Genomic DNA, 7,142 nt, shown 5'->3' with positions numbered 1-7,142 from the left:
ACTTTCATGGCCTTTAGAAGTTTTCAATGGTGGGTGTCACTGTCCCCACTGTTTTCTATGCCGGGGTCCTCTGGAGCTTTAGATTTATCATTGGATATTGCCCTAAAATGATCTCTCCAAATGGATGGAAGGTGTGGATATAAAACATACATCATAGTGGGGCCTAAAAATGAGAGTATATAAATATCAGGTGGACCACACCACATGAAAACAATAGTGATTGGATATCCATCATTAAAATCCTCGTAAGGCCCACTGTACTGTTTATTTGGCATCCAATCTATTTATTAGGTTATATAGACCTAGATGAAGGGGAAAAACAAAAATCATCTCAATCCAAAACTTTTATGGCCCCCAAAATGTTTTAAATGGTTGACGCCCATTCAACATTATTTCTTGTAATGTGGTCCATTTCAGATTATGATATGCCTCATTTTTGGTCTCATGCCATAAGATGATCTTTAAAATTAGATGGATGACATGGATTAAACACATACATCATGGTAGGGCCCACACAACACCAACCACCAGCCTTTGGATGGTGTAGGGGGAGTAGCCAATCCGTTCCCCTTATTTGTGGTTGAGTCCATTTAATCTTTGGATATGATTCATTTTTTGGATAATTCTATAAAATGATCTTGTTCTTTGGATAGAATTATCCATTTTTCGAGATCATTTTATAAAATGATCTCCGGAAGGAACTGTGGTGTGGAAAATAGTGAAATCGGATGTGTAGTATTCCTGCATCTTGCCTAAGCTCATTGCCCTGTGGACGACTGGGGGTGGAGCCTTAGACACTCCTTAATCACTGGCTTATGGTTTGCACCCACAACTTGATGGAGCTCAGCTTGGACATTGAGTAAGGCCTTGGAGCTATACAGGAGCTCTGCCATGACAAAGATTACACATAGGGCTGACCCAACTTGATTTTGATGGGTTCAGGTCCAATTTCTCAAACCCATTTGCAAATTGGGTTAGGTTTAAGTGCACCACTTTTAGAATTGGTTAAAAATGGGTCTAGTCAGGTGCACCACCAAGGTCCAAAGTCCTATTAGTACCAAAGGGTGGCCAAATACAGGGACCCAGGTCAGAGTCCTAAGGAAAAAAAACTCTTTATTTCCAAAGAACGAGATCATTTTATAGAATTTCTGAAAATGATCGGCCAACTAATCACAATCCCATGTTTTTCATCTTGTACTTCAAACAATCATAAAGGGTCATTTGGAAAAATGGAATTTGTAATTAACTATAAAAAAAATTGCCAGGAGTTCTTTAGAAACTGGTTCTGTCGGTCATGCGTGGCAACTAGGAATGTAATTCTATGTAATCTGGAAACCATGTTAGAGTACTTGAAATTCATTCCTAGGAATTTCCATCTATAAAACAAACTTTTTTTAAAAAAAGAAAGAAGACCCATGGGAGGGAACTCATTCCCTTTAGAATTTGCAAGCTACAATTTGGCCAGGAGTTAAGAAACTGGCCTTGTACTGGAATTAGAATTCCAACCACAATCCATTTCTTACATTCCAGCTTGCAGGATGCAAGAATTTGCCCTTCTAATGGATTCAATTTCCAGCCGTGTACTTTTACAGGTTGCCAAAGGACACCCCTAATCATGGATTGCTGACTTGCTTGAGTTGTATCTGACTTGTCCAAGTTAACTCGGACTCAGTCGGGACTGGTGTGGGTCAGTATCACGAGTCGCCCCTTACTCGGGTAAGTCCTGACTCGAACCCAAATGAGTCGGGATGAGTCACCAAGTCAGAAAACCATGTCCCTAAAGTTAAATTTTGGGGTTGTCCATCTATATGAATGAAATGGTGTTAGCCTCGATTGTACCCCTTTTCACCTTTCATGATAGATTAGCTAATATAAGGAAAAACAAAAATGGAATTGTATTGAAATGTATTTTTATTGACCAATTAGAATTGCCTCCCTAGTCCTGTACTTATCTCAAAAGGTCTAATATACATACATTATTTGACCTGAATAGTAACTGTCAAGAAATCTTATGAGAATTGAACATTTTCGCATAGAAGGTGGAAAACAGATATTTGACATTCGAGAAGCATTTCGCATTTGATTTTCTAAGAATAAGTTTGAATTCCATTAGATTTATTTTATCCTTTTACAAAAAGAAAGAAAATTCTTAAGGTTTTGAGTCTTTAGTGCAATTTGTATTATTCGGAATGGATCCGTAATGAAATTTAAGAGATGTATCTAGTGAGGATACATATGATGTGGTATTTTACAGTTAAATCAACATGAAAAAAACCTAAAGTTAGAGATTTATCAATAAGTAATGTTGCTTCAATACCTAACCTAGGAGGCAATTCATTTCAATTGAAAATCCATATGCACCCTTGACTAATTGACAAAATGAAACTATAACATACATTTTAAATAGACAAAACCAAAACTACCTCTATACCTTTTCCATTTCTTTCCAATATTCAGTGTTCCATCTTAGCTAACAATTTGATGTGTCTAGAACTTCTACAGGGAGTTACAAAACAGATTGGCAGGACGATGTATGAATAGCTGCAAAAGTTGACGGTATGCTCATGGAATGATCAGTGGGTCTGGTTCAACCCTGTTTAAGGAGCTCATGGGAACTCCCCATGAGGTCGAGCTGTGTGGGCCCCACCATGATGTGTGTTAAACATCAAAATCGTGCATTTATTGGGTCCCCTTTAAATTATGGGATATCCCCAAAATCAATCGTGCACTTGGTGGGGCCCCACCTGAAATTTGGATGCGTCTGAAACTTGGTATAACCCCTCATCCAAGTGGCACACACATAATGGATGTGCTGGATTTGTGAACCGCATCTATGTGGGCCTAAAAACTAATTATGAATGTTTTAATGGAGGGTAACCCCTCTTAACTTTTGTATGTGGTGTGGCCCACACAAGTCATAGATTGATTTGATTTTTAATCCCTGGGCCTACCATGGGATGGCGCATTTGACTGATGGGGTAGATGTTTGACACGCATCATGATGGGGCCCATAGAGCCATACCAGACCCCGACCTAAAATTGGGCGCACGCTCAAAACAGAGCCACGCCCAAAAAAAATCCCAAATTTCTCTCTCTCTCTCTCTCTCTCTGTTCCCTAACCCTATCTCTCTCCCAATCTTGCTCCAGCTCTCTCATCTTCCTCCCTCTCTCTATTTGTTCCCCAATCTCTCTCTCTCTCTCTCTCTCTCTCTCTCTCTCTCTCTCTCCGTTCCCTAACCCTATCTCTCTCCCGATCTTGCTCTAGCTCTCTCATCTTCCTCCCTCTCTCTATTTGTTCCCCAATCTCTCTCTCTCTCTCTGTTCCCCAATCTCGTGCTCCATCTCTCTCCGTTTCTTGCTCCATCTCCCTCTCCCTGTCTCGTGCTACCTCTCCCTCTCCATCTCCCTCTCCCTCTCCCTATCGGTGCATCGTCTCCATTGCTACCATTATTGTCTCCAGATCTGGTGCGACCAGCAGCTCTCGCCCTTCACATCTTCCCCGATAGGTACTCATTTCTCTCAAATGGTGATTCTTTGTTAAAATGGAGCATGATTTAACACCCTCTGGTTTTAAAACATGATTTCCATTTTAAACATGGTGGGGCATACAAATCAAGAATGGGTCAATAACTCTGAGTCCCAAAACCGGATGGATGGTGTTAAGATCTCTCTCTCTCTCTCTCTCTCTCTCTCACACACACACACACACACACACACTTAGGTGTTCTAAAATTTGTATCTTTTAATTGGAGAGGAAACCTTGATAGAGGAATGCACATGGCTGTCCTTTGATTGGGTCACCTTTCCTTTTCAAATGGGTCCATTTCATGCCCTCTTTAACTTTCAACCTGATGTTTTTTACTATTTATAGTGAAGGAATTGTAAATATGACTCAAGTCCATGTGCCAAAATATATTTTATTTGGGTTTCAGTTTGCCAAATGGACCCACCTCAGGATCTTTACATTCCATTAGGCACTTTTAAACTCTAGGGTATGAACTGTTTATGACCACATCTTTGTAAAGTATAGTAGGTTTTAAGGTCTGACAAGTAGGGTCAAGTTTCAGTAATTCAGAACATTGATCTGTTGTCTGATCATGGATGGAGTAAACCCCTTGAAATTCTCCTTGATAAACAATCTTAACAACCTTTTGATTTGTGGCATATAGACAAACAAATGGTTAATAAGAGAAATATAACAGTAGTCTACATTCTACTGAAAATGGTCATAATATTGTTTTTGTTGGAATCTCCTAATTTTGGTGATCATGTGGCATTCTCTATACACGGTCTGACTCGACAGATCAATTGTTTGGATTGCAGAAACATGGAGTGGAGACAATGATGTGGAAAAATGGATGGATGGTGTGGATAAAAGCCACGAATCACTGTCACCCCTCTAGCCTACTCCTAGCTAATGAGAGCATGGATTGAGTACTACCCCATTAGGACTTAGTTAGAGATGAACAGTCCTATTAATGGCTCTGTGGGGCCACCATTAAATATTAGCCATCCATCCATTTTGAAAGATTTTTTTAGGGCATGAGCTGAAAAAGGAGGTAGAGTGAGGGCTCTAGTTGACCACACCACATGAAGTAATATGGTGACAATGACCCCCCACCATTGAAACCTTTCTAGGGCCTACTGTTAAGTTTATTTTCATCTAATCTAGTGATTAGGTCACATAAAAGTGAATGAAGGGAAAAATATAAATATTAGCTTGATGACGTCAAGCAGTTTTAAGCAGTAGGCAATCAATCCTCACTATTTATGTGGTGTAGTCTTCTTGCGAATTTGATCTGCCTCATTTTTGGGGTAATAACCTAAAATGGATGGATGACATGGATAAAACACATATATCATGGTGGGCTCCACAGAACTCCTAACAGGATCGTCTATCTCTAGCTAGGTTCTACTAGGAGTAGTACTCAATCCCGACACTAAGGCAGCATACTAGTAAACTCTTATGTGGCCATTATGATGTATATGTCTTATCCACGCCATCCATCCTTTCATCCTTCATTTTAGGGCATGAGCTTAAAATTGAATCATAATCCAAACTCAATTACACCATACCACTAGAAATAGTAGGAATTGAAGGCTTACTGTCAAAAACTTATTGAGGCTAGTAGTCTTGGATCAAGCTGATATTCGCTTCATCCATGTCCCTCTGTTACTAATGCAGCTTATATTGTTCCATTGCCTTATGTTGCCTATAATTGTCCTTGCAAACCTTAATGAGCTTGTATATTATATTTTTTTATCTTAAATTATTATTGTGATTAGTTAGTTTATAGTTGTGACTTGTAATTTATATATTTGTAAGTTAGATAATTAGTTACTCATTTGAGGATTTCTATAGGGCCATACATAGATATGGTGTGTTTTTTGGTGGCATAGAAATCACTCAAATTGTCCCATTTTAGACAGTTCAAGGTTAGATGGATAGTATGCTTTCATATAATCTATTTAAATGTCCATGCCTGATACGCAGTCCATCTCCTCGTTTCTCTCTGGATATGTTTCTTCTGTTCCGTATCTAATGCCAAATATCTTTATGTTGCTTTAGATATTTGGCATTGGAATGTAATGTAAGATCAACTTATCTGGAGAGGATGGGGAAATGCTGTCAGATTTTCGGCGTGGACGTTTAAATGAGAATATAAAAGTATTACAATCTCTCCAACCTTAGATGAGTAACTAATTTAAAATTTAATTTTATTAGCTTAGAATTGATACAACAGACCCGAATGTGCATGGAGCTATTTGGATGTTGAGCGGGGGTCCCAGGAAGGTGGGAACCGCTGTTATGACCATGATGAAGATGTTTATTTCCTATGGACATCATTAGAGTGGCCTAGCCATTTGGACAGGCCGTGTTTATGTATTTTCTTGAAATTGATGAAGCAGACCCGGATGTGCGTCAGAGCTATCCAGATGTTGAGCGGGGGTCCCTGGAAGGTGGAAATTGTTGTTATGACCATGATGAAGCTTTATATTTCCTATGGATAACATTGGAGTGGCCTGTCCATTTGAACAGGCCATGTTTATATCTGTATTTCTAGGGACCACACCCTTAACCTAAACCACACCCCAAACCTGTAACCTAGACCTAAACCTATTCCTATAAACTAAACTTTAACCTATAACATAAACCTATAACTGTTCACTCCCCAAGTATAGGGTTGTGATGTAGTAATAAACTCGGTAAGAACGAGGTCGAATCCACAGGGACTGATACCTGTACGTTATCTGAAACCAAGTAGAACTAGAACTAGACTAAGATGTGATCTAAACCAAATAAAATTTAAGAAATAATTGTGAAAGAATTATCTAAGACTTTAAGTAATTCAGAGGAAGGAAACTAGGGATTCAGAGGATCCACTTGTAGAGATCAGGGAGAAATTATGCCTGCATTAATATTTATGAAAATCAAACTGAACCTACCTGATCTGATTTTCAAGAGATGAAAGGTATATGAATTAGAATGGATTCCATCATCTAACCATGCCCAGGAGACAAAGCAAACAACAGAATTAAACTAATTACCAACCAATCAACCATGTATGAGGATCAGGAAGGGTACTGTCATCCGACCATGCCCATGGAGCAATGATGAACAACAGGGCTTCCTGACAAAAAAAAAAGGGAAAGGAACACTCAAGGCCATTGCAGATCCATTGTAATTTTAGTCATAACAGACCATTAAAGATAAAAAGAACATTCCCCGAATAAAATTAAATCAAAATCAATTCAGTCTAAATAAAGGCGCAAGCGAAGACTTATCCCATCACGCTACAAGCTTCACCTCTTAGCCCTAGCTAAGAAGTTTTAGCCTGACATGGATGGATTAATCTCCATATGATCCATCAGAAGATAAAAACTCAAAAAGAAAAACCCCGGAAGGAAATAAGGAAATCCAGATTGAACATGCCAGCCTCCAGTCCAGCCAAACTGTCGACCTTCGCGTTTCTTCTCCTCCCTTTCTTCTTTTCCTTCCTTCTTCTTTTCCTCTCCCAGCAGCAACCCACGTTGCAACCTCAAGACCCAGCCATGCACAGCAGCTGCACTCCTTCAAAACCGAGCTCCCCTTCCTTTTCTCACGTTCTCGGCTGCACCCTCTCTCCCCCCTTCCCTCAGCA

This window comes from Magnolia sinica, chromosome 15 (assembly GCF_029962835.1).
Source record: "Magnolia sinica isolate HGM2019 chromosome 15, MsV1, whole genome shotgun sequence".
Taxonomy (NCBI): Eukaryota; Viridiplantae; Streptophyta; class Magnoliopsida; order Magnoliales; family Magnoliaceae; genus Magnolia; species Magnolia sinica.
Note: the sequence above shows the minus strand (reverse complement) of the source record.